This window comes from Spodoptera frugiperda, chromosome 13 (assembly GCF_023101765.2).
Source record: "Spodoptera frugiperda isolate SF20-4 chromosome 13, AGI-APGP_CSIRO_Sfru_2.0, whole genome shotgun sequence".
NCBI classification, from domain to species: Eukaryota; Metazoa; Arthropoda; class Insecta; order Lepidoptera; family Noctuidae; genus Spodoptera; species Spodoptera frugiperda.
Window position 1 is genome coordinate 738,732 of NC_064224.1, and position 23,503 is coordinate 762,234.

The window sequence follows — 23,503 nt, forward strand, 5'->3', positions numbered from 1 at the left end:
TTAAAAAAAATCAATCTAAATAGAGATCTACCGATGACATTTTTTTATTGTAATGTCCGTCTTGGAGATTATTTTAAAACATTAGACAGGTATTTTTTATTTCCTTTCAGAGACAAATACTTTCGATGATATATTGATTTGAAAAATCGCCTTACGTCACTTCTACGTTCCATACGTAGAAGTATTTGCTCCCACTCCTGAACTTTGATTCGTTTTGTCAGTAGTGTTATCTTATATGACAAAACAAAAACATATGTGACTAATATTTTTTCAATACCTAATTGACGGAATAAATAGATTTTTAACTTTCATACCCCGTCAAAATCTCTATTAGGGTGAAAAAGAAAACTATAAAAAATCTGAAAAGCACCTTGTTTTAAAAGTAGGTAAGTATCAAAATAAATTATGCAATATAAAGATTTTTTTACAGTATTGGTGACGCAAATTGAATTCATTGAATGCTAGGTAGTACATTCTAGTAAAACAAGAATGTAGGCAACGTTACGACTCCCTCTAATGTTATATGAGACCCCTTATCATCTACAACAGTACTCACTAAACGACTCATAAACCACACTATCTCCTAACAGAGGTCTCTACATTGAGACACATTTACATAATTAGGGCTCAAATCATGCAAATAGTCTTCATAAATATTTTATGACAAAATCATTGTTTATTGTCATGCTATATCACGGGGACACGAAAGTAAACTATACAAGGAGCCTTAAAAGTATCTGCCACGGCTTTAATGGGAGGTAGTGTTGTGTTTGAAGATTACAATAGTAAATATAAATGATTTATTATGAGTATTTTTTTTATTCATAAATTTTTACATTTCGAAAATATTTGCGTATGAGTTTGTTATGAAAGAGCTATTTCTTTCACTGTCTCTGTTGCTTCGTTAATGAAAATAAATTGATGACAATGCGCATTTATGCACCACTTTGTGTCGAGTACAGACAATGTTTATTTAACTTATTTGTTCTTAAAGTACCGTGGTATCAAACACAACACTACCTCGCAATAAAGCTGAGGCAGATAATTTTAGAACACCTTATATTTACAAGATAAATGGGTCACACAAATTGAAATATAAAATTATTTTGTTAATTTTGTTTAGCAAACCCTAATTTGGACATCGAACCTCAATCTTTATTATTATTTCTTAAACACAATACCAATATAAGAATATTAAAATTCAAAAGAAAACTAAACCAGAAAAAAAAAACAAAAACAACGCAATGACCCTTAAAAAAACCAAAACAAAAGAAAATGGCCAAAGGAAATGTATGTCATCACGAAAAACGTTCAAAATACGTAGACATTAAATCCATATTTTATTGACACATAAAATTCTAAGCGTTCGTCGAGCCGACTCGCTTAAAATAATTGACGCTCGCACCGTTCGTTTTTTGTTACACGCATCAAAAGAATCGCGTTCATTTTTTTCTTTTCACACATGATAGCCTTCGAACACGGCACTTAATAATGCGTGAATAACATAACAACATACCTATTATAGTAGGAGTATCAGTCAGCTAGATATACAGTCAGCAAAGTTATTTAGAATACATGTAAGGACATCAGGATTGACTCAATAGAAACACAATAATGTAGCTCTTATCAGGCTACTGAGCCAAAGAATGGTTACAAAAGGTATGAAATTATCATTAATCAAAATTATTGTGTGTAGTGTGATTGAAGCTACCGGAGACCCAATTACCCCCTTCCCAATCCCGATTCCACAACATTCCTCAAATTCCTAACCCCCAAAAGGCCGACAATGCTATTATAACGCCTCTGGTGTTTCGAGTATCCATGGGTGGCGGCAAATGCTTGCCATCAGGTAATTCGTCAGCACGTTTACCGGTTTATACCATAAAAAAATCATAAGTCCATACAGCCTACACACCTTAATTATGATTCATCTATACAGTTCGACTGTACTGCATAAGGTATCTCACTTGAAAAAATCTCAATCTCTTCAGTAAACTCGTGTCCTAAATAATGTTTTCACACATGACAAGCTTGGCGACACGTTTACCTAATAACGCGTGAATATTTAACCGATTTGTCAAATAAATGGCGACAGGATTACATGTAGACTGTAACGCTTGATCGATCGGTGAACTGGAGTTTGGAGTAGCGTGATTCCTGTAGAGATCCCTATGTATGTAGGTGACCTCGAAAGCTTGGCCTTGAAAGATTTGTTTTATTGTGGTGCAAAACTGTGAGCAATCTGTAGAGGTTTTAAAATATTTATGCAATAGAGTTTCTTCAATTGGGGTAATGAACTTATTTGTTTGTGTTTTCCTACATTTGGATTTTCTCCTATGTCGTAGGTGCGTTTACAAACATACATACAATTTCACATACACTTAACACGCAGATCTAAAACAACAATATGTGGATTGCACAAAGAATTGCTCCGTGCGGGAATCGCTACTCGTTTCATGGCAGGCAGTTGTCTAGCCACCGCGTCAACCGCGCAGTCAGATTAATATAGACCGGAGGCCAAATTACGCCTCTCCAAAGTCCCCAATCCTCGTAACTCCCCTAGTGTTACTAACTAGTCGAGTGTCCATGATCGGCGCCGATTGCTTACCACCAGTTGATTCTTAGCTTCATTGTCAGCTTAACCTACAAAAGGGGGCATTAAATATCACCTATTATCTCTCAAAGAGATTAATTATATAATAACGTAATAATAAAATATTCACAGCCCATAAATCAATTTTTCCCTCACGTTACGTTCCGTTTTAGTTGAACGATCTAACAATGAAACTTGGAACGCATCGCCGCGTCCCACCAAGCGGTGCGTGAATCAGAACGCAGTGGACTACGATTGGCTAATATACTGAATATAAAACCTAACGAGTTGTTCGGCCTTTTTAATACCTACACTTGGAAGCAAAGAAACGGAGCCACTAACGTTTTTTTTCTTTTTCATTTCTTGATAGGTAAATATTTTTTGATACAAGTATTTTATTAATTAGTAACAAATGTCCTTTAAAATAACAGATATTTGTTGTCATCATCATCATATCAGCCGCAAGGCGTCCACTGCTGAACATAGGCCTCCCCCAATGACTTCCAAATAGGCCGGTTGGGAGCGACCTGCACCCAGCAGCAGCCTGCGACCGTAATCAGGTCGTCGATCCATCATATAGGTAGAAGTCCTACGCTGCGCTTGCCGGTACGCGATCTCCACTCGAGAACCTTTCTGTCCCATTGGCCATCGGTTCTCCGGGCTATGTGCCCTGCTCATTACCACTTCAGCTTGCTAATCCACTCGGTTATGTCGGCAATTTTTGTTGTAAAACAATTCATTTTTTTTTTCAAGTTATAGATCAGGGTTCTTTAATATGATAAAAACGTTAGTGCTCCGTTTTTCTGTTCTTAAGTGTATATTGGGAAATTGAGGATCTTTGTTAATAACGCCTTCTCTTCATTTCCTATTTAATTGAGTGGTCACGGAATCTCTAAGTAATAACCACGGGGTAGTAAAAAGGAATCAAGAAATTATATTTTTTTGGCATTACAAAATTAAACGATTTGGGACCGATTTATCAATCAGTAGATAACTTTTATCCATAAAATAAAATTTACGTCTGACAATTTTTGTTTGGAAAAGCTGTCAAAAATTCCAAATTGTTCCTCTGATAAAGTTATCAGGCGTTGGAAAAAATCGGCCCTAAAAGGTGTATCGCAAATTGTACCTACAGTCTATACAAAATAGATTCAAAATTCTACGCTAAAAAATATAACGATTATAGGTCGTTGCCCAAAGCATTTCATGAATATCTTATATTCCAATACCAAAATTGATCTCACGTAGCCACTACAACCGAAATAGACACCTCTATCTATTATTGAATTAGGTTCAAATTCCTAGATTCCAATATTAATTTCCAATTCAAAATTAATACATCGGACTTTATACCCAATATCTTCGAAGATCAAAATCGAATCTAATTTGACGGTAATTCGATTAAAATGAAATTGAAACAGACTGCTATCAAATTCAATTTTTACTAATACCGTCTTGTTAGCAGGTACAGAAATTAATTTGAACAGCTTTTCTTCAAGAAGATAATTTTCTTCAATTGATTTCTTTTTGCTCATGAAAATTTTATATTTTCTACTATCAATATTGAAATTAAAATTCATCATCTGTCATCTCGTACAGTATTCATATTCTGCCATATGCTAGTAATTGAGAGTATAAAAATGCACCTATTGGACTAATATCATGTCCGTTTTAGGTAGTTTTAGGATGAAAAAAATTTATACAACTATCGGCTTCGCTCGCATTCCCATAGGTTAAAAAGTAGCCTACGTGCTATTTTAGACCACAATCTGATCCTGTTCCAAATTTCACCTTTCAAACTTTCGCATTTAAGATTAATTGTTAGGCTTTTTGGTTTACTCACGAATTCATACTAGAGGTTCATATTCTTGACACACGACGCGGCGACAAAAATTTAATACTCCGCAGAAAATGGTTTGAATTTCAAAATTAGATGTCTGTTTATACCACCAACCCAAGTATTTATAAGTCTAAAATTCTGAAACCTAAACGATAATACTCTATCACCAAAATCTAAACACGCAAGCAATTTTGTTCCAAGAAAAGAAAGCAATATTACAGCCAAGTTCTTTCATAAAATTTTCCTAAAAATATAATATCAATTAGGCCTTAAGATTGGCACTGTGCCGGGTAAAGGAGATAAGCGCCCATATTAGATTAGGATCTTACACCCTTAGAGCAAAATGAGAAGGCGATACTACACCTGTGTCTACTTAGTAAAGAGGTTTTATTTTAGATTGAAAAGTGTTTTTTTTTTTCTCTTTCTTTTATATGTATATTTTATGTATATAAAAGAGAGAGTGAGTACGCGTCCAAAAATAATTAATTCAATGGTCTTGCTATGGGCCTTAACTATAAAGCCATCACAAGGAATTGTCAGGTTTAGAAATATTCAACAGCCTTAGCGTGCTGAACTTTTGGAGGTCCTATAAAAAACCGTTATAATCAGTTTTCATCATAATGATTTTCTTTTTCTTCTCTTTCCCTAAGACGCACCAGACTACAGTGTTCAGGTATTTTCATGGTTGTATCTATCGTAGATCCTGGCTTGTCACCGTAGTAGCAGCGGATGGGGAGGTTGTGACAGGCTTGTCTCATTAAAAAAACAAATTCTAGTGGTATACTAGTAACATCACCTGTACACGCGAACCTTTTAAGAAACAATAATAATACCAAATATAAAGTGTAAACAATTATGAAAATGACCTTTAAAGAAATAGACAATATAAACAGAATTATTTTGCATACTCGTATTACCATGTCGGATGACACCATGTAAAATATTTAAATACTTGTGAAACTAATCGTTATTTAAAATTAATATTTCCGTCTATATTATTGTTGTTATTATAAAATGTCTAATCACTTGTTTTCTAAAACATAGTCACTAATAGATTGTGATATTATTTGTAGGTACTTTAGTATAGTATTTACCTATGTGATTGCTTTTGACAACATTTAAGTTTGCTTACTGTAATAATTGCTTCAGTCCATAAATTATTAAACTAAAATCCATTTCCTTATCGTTGTAATGTTTTTATTTAAATAAATATACGTAGCTAAAGTCCCTTGAGTAAAACTATTGACTCCAATAAAGCGAACACGCTTAGTATTAATATTAATCTCTCATAATTGTATAACAAGTAGTCATAGAATTATTTATGCGTTGTAAACAATAGTATCTGTTTAGTTCGGCGAGGGTAATGCCGAGGCTTATATTATGATTAAATTGTGGATTTAACTTTAGTCTTAGTGGCGTTTAAGGTTGGTTTCACCAAACTTTTTTTTGTAAACGTTGTTTAACTTTGAATTTATAGGAGACTTTTTATTTATCTTCATTTATGATCCGACTTTTCTGATTTTACCATACCAATATGAGTTATAAAATTATAAAAGGTTGTTTATGAAATCTTAGGCTTGCGATTCGCGCAGTTATAAAAGCAATTGTTAAACGTATTATTTGGAATTCAGTCCTGAAAATAGGCTAAGTTAATGTATAATTGATATTTATAAAAAAAAAATACTTTACCTAACATCACAAAACCTGAAATCATAGAAGACAATTTAACAAAACTACCCAGTTCGTCTTCTAATAAAATCGTGATGATGAATACATTCCAAGGTGTTTAAAATGCAATATAATTCTGAACACATATTTGGCATTCACATTTCATTTCAAATGCATGCGCTGTAGCAAGAAACCACGTATTTCTGACTTTTCTTCTTCAAAATATATTCACCACGACATTTTTGAGTTTGAATTCTTTCTAGTATGGCAATAAAGACGTGTTTATATATCTGATCGGTGGCATCGACGTTACATCTCAATTTTGTCACTGGAATGAGAATCTTTCAAAAATACCTTTTTTTGTCCCACAAGATGGTCAAAAATGTCAGCGAAAATATTATTATTATGCACTAGCCTTTTATTCAAATCATACCAATGAGAATTTCAGGATTTTATTATTTCAAAACAATACTGACTGCTTCTAAAAGTTGCTGCCCCATCTCCAATATTGAATTAAAGAGAACAAGAAAACTCAATTAATACTAACAGCGTTCAATTATAAACTACAGTTAAACTGGTTGCTAAACAAAGTTTGGTGCAACTGGCCCTCGTAGAAAATTTGCAAAAGGGGAAAACAAATACGTAAATAATAAGTGTTAAAATAATAATTATTATATTTATTTATTACAATTTGTAAATAGATATATTATTAAATTTATTAATTAAACAAAAATTGGTTGTAAACTAAATAATTATGCATTTTATAGCGAACTTAGATCATAATGTATTTATGTAAATTTTTATTAAAGTTTTAAGCATAAAATGTATTGGGAAACGAAGGTGAAATTTTTGCTATTAGAAAAAGATCTTTCGTAGCTTTGTATTAAAGTTAAATTTTAAATAAATTAAGAGTATACATATTATCGCACGTGATAGAATGTGAATGTTACTGCCACTTTATAAAAAAAATATAATATTTTGTTTTTAAACACAAGCTTAATGGGCTTCCTACACGTAGAAGATGTTTTAATGAAATATATCTTATCTGTAAATATTCAATAAACCTATTCTGAAAAAAATCCTGACAATATTTTTGAAGAAAATTTATTTTGACATAATTTTGAATAATTACCCTTAGTTTAAGTTTTTTAACTTTAAATAATATTTTCAATACTTAAATAATATTGGTTTATACTGTATAAAATATCTATACATTTGTACATTAATTTTTATATTTACAGATCTTATACTTAATTTAAATTCATGAAACGCTTTTATCTTACTTAGCATAAATGTATATAATGTAAATTAAATTAATAGTAAAATTAATAAGAGCAATAATAGATGTAAACGGAAGTAATAGTTGTGTGTACATTCAATAATAATGTTTCTATGTTTAAATAATAATAAATTATTATAATAATTGAATATTGTTGCAACGTGTTAATGTCGTACATTAGGTAGTTTTAAGCGAACAGTAATAAAATTATAAAATGTATTTTTGTTCGTTTTATTATTTACATACAATTATAGACTTACTCACTTGCTTTTATTTATGGTACCTATAAGCCGGTAAACCTACTTTATAATGGCAAACGTTTTTTTTTAGAACAGACGGATCACCTGATGGTAAGCAATTGGCGCTGCTCATGGACACCCGCAACACTAGAGGACAAGTGCGTTGCCGGCCTTTTGAATGTCAGGAATTTAAGGGCTGTTGGGAAATCAGGGATTGGGAAGGGGTAATTGGCTAACACTAGTGTTCAGCTACCGAGGAACACGAATCCACAAGTAGCTTGTAATTATACGAACAGCAAACCAATGATAATGATAATGGCTTCTTACTAACAATTATTTAATAGCTACAAAAACCAACCACACTATCCGCCACACTCAGAGTCATTTAATGGTTAACTTTTTTATCGCAGTCCTTAGTAATTGTTTCCGGAACAATATCGTTACTATACTTAATAGTTTAAGTAATCATTAAATGTCTCTGAGTTCGTCAAACTCCAAACTCGATTCAAAACCAATTCGATCAAAACCCATGAAAAACCAAACAAGAAAAATCCATCTCGCAGATTGTTTTAATAAAATCGTCGAAAAAGACTAACGATTTTGTAGCGAAGCCTACCCAAGCATGGCTCTGGTGTTGCACTGTCCTCAATAACGGAATTTAGGTCACCCTTTTTATAAGTCACCTGTTTCCAGGTCCAACAGTATTAATATGGAGTTTCTATTTTATGAGATGCAAATAAACAGTGTCAAAATAGATATTTGGAACATTTTATAATTTGTGTTGATATGATGAAGTGAGACATCATGGAGGTTTAAGGCGCCCACTTCTCATGGGCGAGGGTTTGAAACTAACCAGCGTCAAAGTACCAATGTTACTTTTTCCGAGTTATATTATGTTATTTCTAAGACATCATGAAAAGTCCTGGATTTATAATTTCACTAATCCGCCTTGCGCAAGCATGGTAAGTAAAACTCAAACCTTCACCGAACGAGGAGAGAGCAGTGGTTAGCGGTGGCCACTTGTAAGCTGTTGATGATGTGATGAAGTGCTGATTACATTTTATACGTTATAGCAGCTGGTATATGTCCAGGCCTCTTAACATCTTAAGGGCACGGGTGCACAGTTGTGTTATAAGCTCCATATGATAAGAGGTTGCCATAAGACAGGCATAGTCCCAGACTCCATACTATGTATTACTGATCACTTGACTATCGATAGTTTTAATAGGACCCAAAAAAGCAATAGTTTCTTGTCATTATTTTTGACGACCGAACGGTGCTTAATTGACTTCACCAAAACGACCGACTGTCGGCTGCCGCGTAACGCATAGCGGGTTCGATTCCCGCACGTAGCGTCTCTTTGAGTGAACCACAAATTATTGTTTCTGGTCTAGGTGTCATGTTAATGTAAACTTGTATGTTTGTAAATGCACTCATGGTACAGGATAAAATCCTAGAGTGAGGCAAAGTTTCTTTTCATAAATAAAAAAAAATGTTGTACAATACAAATGTGTGTTTAAAAACAGATACAAACACAATAGTGACATTAATAGAATTCGATATAATAAAAAGGTGAGCAAAATAAATGTGCCCCATTTATCTGAAGACTATAACAATTTCGGATACCTACCGAGGGACATAATATCTCGGCCGACAAGGAAACTTGTCAATCTCAATAATTCTATAAAAGAAAATACCTATTCAATAAAACGAAGATATAACAAAAATATGTGGATACGTTTAGATTTGGATAGTTCTTAGAAAAATATTTTTGGTGTTTTCGGAACTTGAATTTTACCTCTATATAATTACTTTTGATTCTGAACTTAATGAGTAACCCAAACTAGAAGTGCTCGTACAAAGAGCCAGACCACCACAGATGAGACCCAATCCGCAGCTGCGGACAATGTAACAGGTTACAGGAGCTCCAGCTCAAAGCAGGAGAAGGAACGGTGGGAGGGGTGGTTTTTAGTCAGTAACAGTCTGACACTCCCTCTTCGCCTTGCCTAACTCATTGGGTGATTTAGAAACGTCAAAAAAAAAAGAATTGCAAGTATAGTTAAGGTCTGAGAAAGCACCGACAAATAAATTTAATTATTATTTATTCATCATCATCATAAACATTAGCCAACTTAAAGCGCCACTTGCATCCATTGACTTATTCTCGTGGCTGAACCTTTTTTTATTTTTGGGCGGGGGAATCAGCCCTTGACTAATTCTCCCGCCCTGGGTGAAGCAAGAAGGAGTGTGTGTAATAAATGTATTACAATAATAATGATTATCTAAATGTTTTTCCAAACTACAACAGATGAAATAGCAATGACTTGTTAAGTAACTTTCAAGTTAACTATTTAACAAGCTATTATTTCGTATCCAAGCAACGGACATAGTTAGAGAAACATCAAAGTTTTAGAGTTAAACTATTTGAAAAGCAAATTCTTAAGCATGAAGGAATCTTATAATTATTTAAGTGTACATTAAAAGATAAACTAAGACTGGTTAGCTAATAACGTGATTGAGCTTTATAAGTAGTTCAGAAGTATTTATAATTGCTTGCACGTGATTAGAAATTATTTAATTATTCACGAGTTAACAAGTAACTGGAACGAAAATCTCCTTATTCTATGTAAATGGTAAACAACTGTCTCATTGGTCAAATAGTCACGAGCATTAGACTGCCTAGCAGGCTACCGGAGCTCAAGCTCGAAAAGCAGAAGTGGTAACGTGGTAGTTTTAGTCAGTAAGACTCTAGCACTCCCTTTCGCCTCACCCAAGACGAGAGAAGTCTTTGGATAATTTTCCTCTCTGATCTCGGTATCTCTGGATTGATTTTTGGTCAGGCAAAATAATATTGAACCTTTTTAAATTTTTCGAAAATTTCTCAGTAGTAGCACGGAGTCTAGAATTGTGCTCAGTATATGGCAATAGGTTCACCCCCTATTACATGTGACTTAAAACACAAATGTTGAAAAGTGGGTATATCTTGTACAGAGCATTACGTGCCGTAACGTGCACTTCTGCCTACCCCGTCGGGGATAAAAGGTGTAACATTGCTTTAATTTGAGAAACAGAAAAAGATCTAAAACATTAAGCCAGACATTAACAGCAGGGTTCCCTTTACTTCGCAAAATATATTAATGGATTTCGACTTTATCTTAAGTGGAGTTAATTAAATTAGTAGCAACATTTCACCCCCAGAAATAAGAGGTTTGACCTTTCACCACATACATATACTAGATGTCTCAAGGTCGACGCAAAAGGCTGAAGGTATTTTTGAGATTTTGCAGTTCCAATAGCACTATAACGAATTATAGAATTATCACCAAACTGAAAAAACATAACTTAAGAATAATGGGTTTTACTTAATCTTTAGTGATGAAAAACTTAAATGGAACGAGACTACATGACATTACAAAAAAAAATTAATTTATTTCAAACGACCTGTTGGTCGACAGGTCACCTGTTGGTAAGCGATCAGCGCCACCCATGGACAACCGCAACGCCAGGGAAATCATGCGTTGCCGGCCTTTAAAAAATAATACGCTCTTTTTTTGAAGGCTTAAAAGTCGTATCGGTTCGGAAATACCGCTGACGACAGCTCATTTCACAGTTTTGCTGCGTGAGGCAGAAAGTTTCGTGAGAAGCGCACAGTTGTGGCCTGTCAACCATCTCCAAGATTGGGATGGAAGTGGTGTCGTGTAGTGAACAGGTAGCTTATAAGTAGGCGTGCTCCATCGTTGGCTACAACATCGCTCATCACCAGGCGACATAGTGGTCAAATATTGTAAACTTATCAAGTACGGTAGAAGAAAGTTAAGAACTGGAATGATAACTGCAAAAATACCCTCGTATTTTGAAACCACAACAACAAAGACTCACAATAGACATGAGAACTAAATTCTCAAATGAACATTTATGAGTACAACTCCACACAAACTACTTACATATTACACAAACGAGCCAAACACTAAATCCTAGTAAATTAAATCAACAAGCTAAAGTTCGTACTAAGTTAAGACCTATGTATTAAACGTTTAGTTCTTTAGGTCATAAAATCCCTTAGGTGTTAAATAAACTAATACTATTCGCTACGAAAGAAGAATTTCACATATAAATAGCAAGTGTGACTGCGGGACAACGGGTTTCGGGGTTCGATTCCCAGGTCTGGCAAAGTAGGTATTACTGGGCTTATTTCGTGTTTATTTGCTGATTGGAAATTAAATAATTTCTTTCATGTCAGATATTCCATGTATCGAGAAAGGTTATAGGTTATAAAATATCACGCTACTATCAATAGAACCCGAGCAGAGTGGATAAAACTACGTGGAAGTAGTTAGTATTTAATATTTTTGACACCTACATAAATAAAATTTGACTCTGATATCCCTCTTCCTCGTCGTCACCAACACATTACATAGCAATAATTTACTTGCATCACATAAAAACAAATTTTCTTCATTACCAAAAACCTAGCACCGAACGCTCGCGTACTACCGCGACCGCTTCCATATCGCTCAACCCTAAAACTCGTAACAAAATGTCGAACGAACAAAAGTTTCGTCATACATACACATATTAACAAAGTTTGTTACGTAAAAGTTCCTGCTAATGTTGTACTTAATTAAATTGTCTGAGAAAATGTTACATTCTGATTGAAATGGTGTTTGAAAATGTGAATTTATTGGGCTGTGTACTTCGTCAGGTACGATTTCCTTAGACGATCTTGTTAGTCATGCTTGTTTTTCGTACGATAGAAGGCAAACAAATAGATAGATTTTCTAATGATAAAACATCAGCATAACTGTTTGACGAGGAATTCGACTAATTTCAAGCCATGCAAGAGGCTCATATTCATGAGCAGCATTCCGCGACAATCGCCGCGTCGTCGTCGATGTCGCTGAATGCTGTTATTAGTTGAAATCCTCGTGAAAAAGTTACGTGAGTAAGCCATAATAATTAATTTAGTATGTCTCACGAAAGTTATAATAAAAGAATCAGCGCTCATAAATACGAGTGTTAGCAATAAGCGTTCCGCGCGCGCCTCAAAGAGCCATCAGACCACCACAGTTGGGGCCCAGTAGGGCTGATGCCTGATCCGGAGCTGCGGACTACCTAACGGGTTTACCGGGGCTCTGGTTCGAAAGGCAAGAGTAGGAACGGGGTGGTTTTTAGTCAGTAAGAGTCTGACACTGAAGAGAAATCATTGGATGATTTTCCCCCTCAAAAAAAGCAATAATTCTGATATAATTGCTGGTGAATCGTGGTGAAAGATAATGCAAGCGTTGTTTCACACCAGATTATCCAGATAATATGTCCTTTCAAAATGTAGTTCATTTACATTGTGTAAAGTCCTTCCAACAATGTAATGTCCTTGAAACTTGAAGCAATCTCATCCGTGCACCAATATCCGATCGTCTCTCAGGAGTGATTAAAGTTTGTGCTAGCCCGAGACCTTCGGTGAGTAAGCTAAGGTAAGGCCCGATCAAAGTTCATATGAACTACCTTGCACTTTGCTTAGTATGGTCAGATCTTATAGTGCACTACTAGGTGTATTGTGTTTCTTGATTTTGTATGAAAATAATAATATAATGTATTTTGTGTCTTAACAAAATAATGCTCAAATGGACTGTCCCGTAACAACTAATTAGACTGCTTTTATCATATTTTACATTTTTGTAATCAAAGATACGTCGCCTTATGAATGGAGAAGTAGACTACAATTTTCAGTTTAAGAAGTCATTTCCAAATCCGGTGTGCCGTGCTTGTTTTTTGAGGGGGGATAATCATTCAATGACTTCTCTCCGTGGAACGAGTGTCAGACTCTTACTGACTAAAAACAGCCTGTTGAGCCGGAGCCCCGGTAAACCCGCTAGGTGGTCCGCAGCTCCGGATTAGGCATCGTCCCTATTGAGCCCCATCTGTGGTGGTGTGCCGTGCTGGTGTAAGCAACGGGCATCATCGTTATGACGTTGAGCGAGGTGAAGCGTGAAGCTCAAGACAGGTCGCAATTGAGAACTTCTATGGACGCCCTCTGCCCCAAAAAACAGTCCAGTAGTATTATGCCTGACCCAAGAATCAAACTCGAGACACCTTGCTCGCCAGTCGCACTCGCCACCACTCGAGCATCGAGGCACTAGGCTGATGTTAATATAGATAATACACTTACTGAAGAAAAGTTTTCTAAAATCTCTTCTTCAAAAATTAACTCCAGTAATTAACCAGCAACTCTCAAGTTTCAAGGTCAAATAACATCGGAGCAAGCGTTCATGCCAGTCATTTAAGTTAACATCAGTTTAATCTTTGTGACTCGAAGTCAAAGTTGACTTGAAGTACGTTGGTTAATGGATACGAGTAGGTATGTAAGTGTGTGTAAGGGTTGAGCGTCACTGAGTGGGATGAGCGATTGAGTTGATGTGTCAATGGTAATTTTAGGTAGTAACAGGTTTGTGATCTAGAGTATAATGTGGTGTGAGGGTCTGCGGATGGCGAACAAGCTTGTCGCGCGACCAGAACTAGACATGTAAGCGGCGCGTGGCGTTCTATGCGTGCCTCAAAGAGCCATCACACCACCAGAGATTTGGCCCTGAAGGGCTGATGTTTGATCTAGAGCTGCGGACTACCTAGCGGGTATGCCGGGGCTCTGGCTTTAAGAGCAGAAGTAGGAACGGGGTAGTTTTTAGTCAGTAATAGTCTGACAATCCCTCTCGCCTCACCCAAAGGGGGAAAAGTCATTGGATGATTTTCCTCCCTTAAAAAAAGTAGGTTGAATAAAAATTAATTATGCGTATGTGTAACTGCAACGGTAGAGTCATATTCAAAGGTGAAGGTAAATATAAGCGAAAAATTTGTTTCACTGAAAAGTTGATATCTACTCGAGCGAAATGCAACAGCGTACTATTTTTTGGAACTTTCTGTTTGTTTCCATAGCAAATATTGGTACCGGGTTCATTCTTTGCTTGGTAAATACACCCACTTTGTAAAAAAATCGCGTTTGACTGTGTCATTGTTCATGGAAATCCGGCAATGAATTGACTGCTTCGTTGGTCTTACGGTCATTTTCAGAACTGTCAATGACTAGGAAGACATAAATTATATCAACTGGTAATCTTTTTATTTATATCTATCATAAGATCGCTGACAAATAACAGTATTAGATCAAGACAAAACCTGAATTTTGAAATCAATCTATAGTGTACTTGAATCGGCTAGAGGATCGAAGGATCCCCTCTCTTGGTCTATCGCTCAAATGTTACCTTCTTACTGCTCACTACACCGTGAATTGATGGTGAAATTGAATAATTTTGCCTCCTTTCTTACTCTTTTCTTGGGTATTATAAGAGTTGATATACATTAATTGCCGCACTATGCAGATGAACTTTACCAAAATGGAAATGGATAGGTCACATGCTACGAAGGGGTCCCGACCCGACATACCCAAGCAAGCCTTGCATTGGAACCCCCAAACGAAAAAAGTGTGGCCGTCCGGCAAACCAAACGTTGCGGAATTGACAGACATCATCGGTATGACGTGGAGCGAGTTGAAACATGGAGCTCAAGACCCCGATGCCCCATCAAGGGGATACAGAATAAATAAAGTCAAGTAAGTCAACTGTCACACTCAGAGACATTTCATGATTACGTGAACCATTCTTTAGTAATGATTTTGTTCCAAAAATTATCTCTAATGACCGGGCAAGCATAAAATGACTCTGAGTACGGCGATCAAAATCGCTTTCATCAAAACCTAGCCCAATGGAGAATTAGAAGATTGAAGTCATTAGGAGCCTTACACGTATTAATAGAACTGAACTTGTCTCATTAATATGTTAATTACTCTATGAACATACCTATATATCTAAGTATGATAATTTCAGTCAAAACACTGATTTCTGCTGTTATTTGTTTATGTTTATTGCTGTTTTAAAGGAATCTGCCAGAGCTTTTCTCCATTAATTTTCGTGAGTAAACCGTTTTAGTTAATTTATGTATGTATGTCTCACGATAGTTATTATAAAAATAAAGTCTAATGATATTTTTAACATTGATTAGTACCGTACTCCAAATATTATGTAACTCATTTTGAAGATTTTCCACAGAATAATTAGGTACATGATAGTGCATTTTCATATGAAAATTTGTTAATTTATTCATGACATAAAGGTTAGTTCGAAATAGATGGACTGTAACAAATTGTATGTTACTAAAGTGACCTAATTAGGTCACGTGAAATGAATAAATTAGGTATTAATAGTAATTATCGATAAATTAAATTATTCTGACGAATATGTTTATTGGAACAATATTGAATGATTTTATGCAATGTTTTCGGTTGAATACTTACATTATATTTTCAGTTTCTGTTAGCATATTATTCTTCCGCGTAATAGGAATTAAAAATAGCCCATGTATTATTCCAGATTTCCTCCAGAAATTTAATTTCCTCAACAAACTCTTTAGCTTTATATTTTAGTATAGGTTTCTTAGAATAGCCCGATAGGAAATGCTGACCTCATTTAATAATCTTTAACGATCGACACCTAAAAGTTTTACCTTGTTATGAATGTTACCAGTACTACAGAATCATAAGTACACCAGTACTATTCATTAAAAGACAAACACTGGCCACACTAATTTCCTTCTGTGTCAAACCCGCTACACGTTACTCGGCAGTCGGTTGTCCAGTCACCGCCACAACCGTACTGTCTTTTACAAAATAAATATCATATCATTTCATTTCATTTAACACGAAACTTACTGTAAACAAAACAAACTGAAACAACGTCTGTCGTTCACATAACTATCCTGTAATTTCTTCGTGAAACGACCTGCTTTCCATAATGAACGCATAGTTTCAGGTTGTTACTGCAATATTGCAAACCGAAGCCTTATTAAACCGGATACTGCTAATGATACTTGTAATTAGTTGTAGTAACTATGTTGATGGCTTGCTTTGTATAAACAGCTGTTTACTGAAAGGGGTAAGCAGAAAGGTTCTAATAAATGCAACTTATGTATTATTAACACTAGCTACTGCCACGCGGTTTCACCTGTTCCTCGGCTCTTTTTGATCGTAACGTGACTTTTCGTAGCCTATTGCAACGTCACGCCTTTTATCTTCGAAGGGCTAGACAGAGGTGCACCACACTGGGCACATTTCCAGACTCCGTGCTACTACTACTGAGAAATTTTCGAAAAACCGAAAAACATCAGTAATTCTTTTCTCGGCAACGGGAATGTCACCGTTCAATAAAAGCTGAACTGGTTTCAAGCCACACAGGGACTTATGACCATGAGTGGCTTAAACATTGAAAAAATCCCAATGACACTTTGCCCTATTCAGAAATCGAAGCTAGTTTCGATTGCTTGACTATTTCTATTGCATTCAACCATGTCAATTTCTATTTATTTATTTATACTTTATTGCACAGTTGCACACATACATAAAACACATTACATTACATTGTAATGGTAATTAGTACAATGGGCGGTCTTTTAGCGATTTCTTCCAGACAACCTTTGGATGGTATTTTTAAAATGATCTTCTACATTGTTGTATAGAAAATTGAGAAACACAAACTGAGGTGACTTTGTAGCTACTAAGTATACTATTAATATTTAATCTGCAGGTTGTTAGTATACCTCCTTAATGGTAAGTGGTGAGTGCCTTATCCTAGCCTAGCATCTGCGTCTCCTGTCTGTCTGTGTGGATAAAGGCAGCATTACGTATAATATTCCTTAAAGGACTCGACAGAGAACTTTGTAATATGCTCTTGTAAAGTATATAATATTCCGTCATGTCCACATTGCTTTAGTATGGAACCCATTCTGGAACATGAAATCTTTAGATATTATTATTATCTATGTAGGGGATGCTATTTAGGATCGAAAGAACTAATAAGTATCATATAAAATATTTTTAACAAAAATTTATTTAAGAAAGACCAACTTTTCTTAAACAGTTTTAATAATATGTATGGTCATCAAGATTAAGAGTTTGTACCAAGATTTGATCTGTCGTCACGAAAGAGATAATATTCCGAATACTAAAGACCCAAACAAACAAATGGGGCATGCTAAATAAAACCGTTTAAAAATGTTTATTATTTCCCAATTCCTTCCCAATCTACCCAATCCCCGATTCTCCAACAACCCTCAAATTCCTAACCTCCAAAAGGCCGACAACGCACTTGTAATGCCTCTGGTGTTTCAAGTGTCTATAGGTGACGGGGATTGCCTATCATTAGGTAATCCGTCAGCTCGTTTACCGGCTTGAACCAGAAAAAATATGAATATGTTATCATACACATTTTAAGCGACTAAATGCAAAACAATAAATCAGAATCTGATGATTATCTAACACATAATAAAACATTAATGAGTTTAGTTTTTACACTACATACATACATAATGACAACATTCAAAGATATCCAAGTAATAATACATCTCCACTATGTAAATAAACCACTATAAGCATCACTAAACATTTACATTTCTCCAACTTTCCCCACATTCATACATCTACTCATTACATCTCATCACATCAAGTTCACTCCTAATTCTACCTTATACCCTCATCTAAAACCAACAACTTACTATACAATCCAATTTACTATACACTATCCTTCATTTTCTAATCAAAGTACCGTCTCTTTGAATCCATTCAATATAGTTCAATCGTTCCCTATAGTTCCCCTGTATATCTTCGAAGATCGTAAAAATATATTGCAAGGAAAAGAATTACCGTCTGCCGATGTCACTGATATTTTTATTCTGTATTCTATATAAGGCTAGGGCCGCACGGTACGGTAATATTTTCCCCGTGTGCGTTTAACCGTTCGGACTGCTAAATAATGAGTGTTGTTTTCAACCCTTAAGTCCTACTCTGTTCTCGTCATTATCATCATCAGTTCCTTGATTCACACATCAAACAGCACCTTGTCACATGGAGAAAAATGTTTTAAGTCCTCAAGTGTTACGTGGGCATTAGTATTTGCTTACCATCAGGTAATACGACTGCTTGTATGTCGCCATACACTTTAAAAACATTTAGTTATTTTTTAATTCGAATAATCTTTGTTTTCTATTTTTGTCATTATCATCATCATATTAAATGGAAACAAGTTGCATCTAGCCTTGCGACCACGAACCACTACCCATACTCCAAGCGTGTAGGGCTATCTTTATAATAAGATATTATTTATGTAAATCCAGGTGACGATGTTCACCTTCACCGTAACTATGGCCATCCTACCTGTAAAGTCTGTAGAAACTACCAATTTTGCGATGGTTTATTTTTATTACAATTTTGTAACATTTTTTTTCGTATTTAAAATCTTATATCAGCCACTTCTATTAGTATTTTTTTTGTTTCACAAACTCACGCGGTTAAAAACCGCTGCGGTTGAACCGTAGTGTTAATTCGTTACCTTATTTTTACTTGTGACTGATACATTTTTTACTCTGTACATCTTACTGTTATCTTACACTCTGTATGTAGATTTTGTAAGATACGCCCTCAATTTATTGTTACAGCCTAACGAAATTGAGCAATTTTTAGGTTAGGTTCAATAGATATCGTTTGCTGTGGAAATTGTTATGTGTAAAGCATTTATTTTAGAAAGTGTTTCGTAGATAATAGTGTAGCACTAGTGTCGAGTAATGCTTCCAAAGTGATTTGTATAGTCAATTAATAAAATAATGCTTTTATTATAACTTTCGTGAGACATACTACCTTAATTAATTATTATATTGTCGTCTTATTCACGTAACTTTTTGACGAGAAACTTGGCTAGTTCCAATGCGACACACTCTCTTCTCTGAGTAGCAGCGCAGTTGCAGCGTCGTGAGTCGCGGAATGCTGTTTATGTAAATTAGCCTCTAGCAAGACTTCAAACTAGTCGAGTTCCTCCTCAAAAAGTTACATAGATAACGATAATGCCATATGGTTCAGATCAAGCACAGCTGCTTACTTAAAAAAGGCCCCATAGACCAGCAGTAGACTGTTTCTTGTAGCTAATCTTACTGTTGTTAATTTTGTTACAATTAAATATTCAACTAACTTTGAAACCACATCCACACTATAGTTAGTTCTTAGTAGTCACTATTTCGTCTATACCCAGTGGTATTTTCAGCTTCTATTTCCAGACAAAATTAAAACAGACAAGCTGAGGCTTTCCAAAACTTCAGGCGCAGACTCGTGAAACTTTTAGTTCTAACAAAAGATTTTGAAACATAGACTTTATTTAACCATCGAAAATTCTGTCCAGACCAAACAAATACTTTAAATAAGTACTATAAAAGTGGATACTCCCAAACTATTTGTAAAAGGGTACTTTTAGAAAGTGTTTTAAGTAGCGGCTTGAGAAATGTTAAACAAATAGCTAATTAACATTTTTAGTACTTCGCGGTTTCATTCAAATATAATATATTTGTTAGTCGAGTGATTGTAAGTATAACTTCTGAGTATTGGATTTTAGGTACAATTCCCGAATTAGGCAAAGAATTATTGAAGATTTATCTAATTGCTTGTGTGTATAAAAGTTGCAGTTCCACATTAAAACATATCAAACCGTTCTATTATTTCTGTTCAACATAACAGAACATAGTATATCCATTCAGATAAAAATAAGGTCAAATTAAAAGTCTCTACCTTTTTAAAATCGATTAAAGTATAGGTACAGAATTACACATTATTCAATCACTTCAATAACGTATTCAAAATCACTTAACACAGCTTCCTAAAACACCGAGTATCTAGTTCCATCGTGACACAACCTTCCAAAGAGTCTCCACTCACTTAAAAACTTTAAAATAGGGACAGAATTTACAACCGGTGCTTCCCTTTAAAGGCGGCTCGATGACAGCTACTGTCCTATTCTATTTTGGGCCCTTTAATCTTGCTAATGGCTTCGGCTAGTTACTGCGAATCTGGGACATGTAAAGTTACTAGATGGTCATTCTTGAAAGGTGTAGTAGATATGTCTATATCTGTCAAAGGTAAATGGACTTATTACTTACCAGTTTTAAGTGTGGGAGAGCCATGTTTCGGCACAAATGAGCTTGCTAAACCGGAGTAATACCACGACCACAGAAAAATAATCACAGAAAACAGATGTGAAACAATTCTTGCATTGTGTTTCGTCGTGTGAGTTATGTTACTGGAGGCCTAATTGCCTCAATCTCCCCAATAATTCCCAACAATATTTAAACTCTTAACCCTCAAAAGGCCATCAACGATCTTTTAACGATTCTGGTGTTTCGGGTGTCCGTAAGTCGCGCCGATTATGACCATAAGGTCATTAGTCTGTTCGTTTAAGACCTATCCTATAAAAAAGTTACGTTATTGTATTATCCCAAAACAAGTATTTTTGTTTGCATACGGCTGTTGCTTATACATACGTATACGGTACCGTTTTAGCTCCGTTCCAAACTCCAGTACGATCTCATGCTGAAACCTATTTTATTTATACTTTATTACACCGATCAAAAGAACAAATGCCCTTGAGTTTTTGAAGTCTTTAAAGTTTAAACCTTGCATTGCCTTCACACTTTTCTGCAGTGAATAAATCATTAAATCTTCTCGACCAATATTATTTGCGACCAACCATCCAAAACCTTTCTTTATCAATAATGACGCAGACACTTTCAGTTAACGACTGACTTTTATTTTAAAAATACAATGACAACTGAATGCAGGTAGTTACACATTACTTCAGATAGTATAGATTCTTTTCACTTTTCCTAAATCACGCCAAAATCTCGACAAAGGCCAAACAGACAGCTACGTGCTTCGCCAACCACCGTGTCAGATAGACACGTATCTATTGAAGCTATTTTCGCTACTTTTGGGATCGATATTTGGGTCTATCTACACGGCAACATTCAAGGTCATAACTTCTTGAATAATGCATAAGATGTAAGCCAAACTTGGTCAGACTACGGTAAGAAAAACGACTAATACTAAAATAATAACTTTATTTCTATACAAATACATATACAAGCCTTTTTCTATTATACAAAGCCTTTGAAGGGTCAAAGAACTGATTAATATGAATAACTGTTACTTTGGGACTAGGGAGCCTAGTGAGGGTTATAAAAAGTATATAATAGTAATCTTTTTCATTGAATATTTTTTTCTCTTTAAGCTAATATAAATGCATGAGATGGATAAGTTTATAGTACGGGTTCATTGACCTTTTTAATGGTTTGAGAAATTAGCGTTTGTTATGATTTTTATTTTACTATTGTTATTGATTCAGGGCCTAATTCCCATTGAATCTATCTAATTTCTAGTTAGACGTATTCCAGTGAGAAGACCAAATCGACACCAGCAATTTATACTACGCTAACTCGAAATTTGGAAAAAATGGTTTTTTATGCCAAGTTGCTTAAAATGTGTGTTTACATACGTCATAAAAAAATTGAGAAGAAATATGCAAAAATAAGAAAGTTACAAATCTTATAAAACGCTAAGTAAAGGTACTTTTTGAAATCACACGATTTATATTACGCCAACTATTATTAGCGGAGTGTGCGCGGGGATCACTTTGGTCAAAGTCCGTGCAACACTGCACTAACTCATAGTTAGCGTAGTTTAGTGCGTGCGTGTGTATACTTGTTCGTTTGTAAAATGAACGACTTAGCGACTTTTACATAGTAAATACTTATGTGTTAACGTATTAATTAGTTTATTAATGGTACGTTGACTATTCTTTTTGTGAGTAAGTACATGTTCTTTATAAAATATTGAAATATGCATCATATGATTGATCATGCACTACGACGTCCCGTACTACACTACGCTAACATAAGTTAGACGTGTATAAGATGTAATTTTTTTTTATGAATTACGTTTATATACGGCTAACTTGCGCTAAATCAAAAAATAGAAATAATTAAGAAAATATAAATATGAGATATTACAATGAATAAATTAAATATTAAGCATACCAAATTTCAAAAAAGTATCTTAATTAATGTAAAAGTTATCACGTTTTTCCCTTTAAACGCCTCTACTGTAAAGTACGCTTTTTGAGTTAGCGCAGTATAAATTGCTGGTGTCGAAATAATACAGTCAGATTTTTAATCACCAGCCCAATTTTTTTCATAGTTAGGTGTCATTCAAACATTCCATTTTTAGCATTTGGACAGTTTGAATAATACCTAACTTAAAACATTTCAAATGCTAAAAATATGAATGATACGTAACTCTCAGCAAAATATTTGGCTGGTGCTTAAAAAATCAGGCTGTATAGATAAATGTAGTAGTAGAATTTTTCCCTTTAAGGTGAAAGCGACTATACCCACCAAGATAGCTATCTAAAATATGGCTGACAGTGGTTTGATGCGAACATTGACCTGAATAACGTTTTTATTTTTATACCATGACGTTGGCAAAAAAACGCACGGCTCACCTGATGGTGAGAGGTTATCGTGGCCGATGGTAATCCGTGCTATTCATTGGAAATTTTCCATCGGTAATGGGTTAGTGACGAATGAACAAACATAATGATTTCATACCTTGAAACATTATATGTTACTGCAACGTCACGGTTTTTATCCCCAAAGGGGTAGGCAGAGATGGTTAAGGCACGTTATGCCGCTATACAATAAATATCCACTTTTCACCATTTATATTTAAAACCTATGTAATAACAGGTCAGGCTATTGCCATATACTGGACACAAAGCCAGAATCCGTGTTACTACTGAAAAAATTTCGAATAACCGAAAAAAAGATAATATGTTACTGTGACTCAATTTGATAACACGATTCAGCGAAACTATTTTGAAACAATAGTAACAGCAACCTGTATCTCTGCCTACCCTTTTTGGAATTAGGGTCAGAACGTCGTTAAGTTATGTAACTATCATTAAATAGGTCAG

At 35.0% G+C, this 23,503-nt stretch overlaps 1 protein-coding gene across 3 annotated transcripts in view; it reads left to right on the plus strand.

The window, feature by feature from the left end:
- LOC126911326 (uncharacterized) overlaps nt 1-23,503 on the plus strand; it is a 502,576-nt gene that overhangs the window by 183,436 nt on the left and 295,637 nt on the right. The window contains exon 2 of one of the 3 annotated variants that reach the window (XM_050698001.1): nt 12,554-12,598. The exons of the other annotated variants lie outside the window; for them this stretch is intronic. The gene's annotated coding sequence lies outside the window, so the exon portion shown is untranslated. Of the gene's footprint in view, nt 1-12,553; nt 12,599-23,503 lie in introns of those variants that run through there. 3 annotated transcript variants of the gene reach the window in all.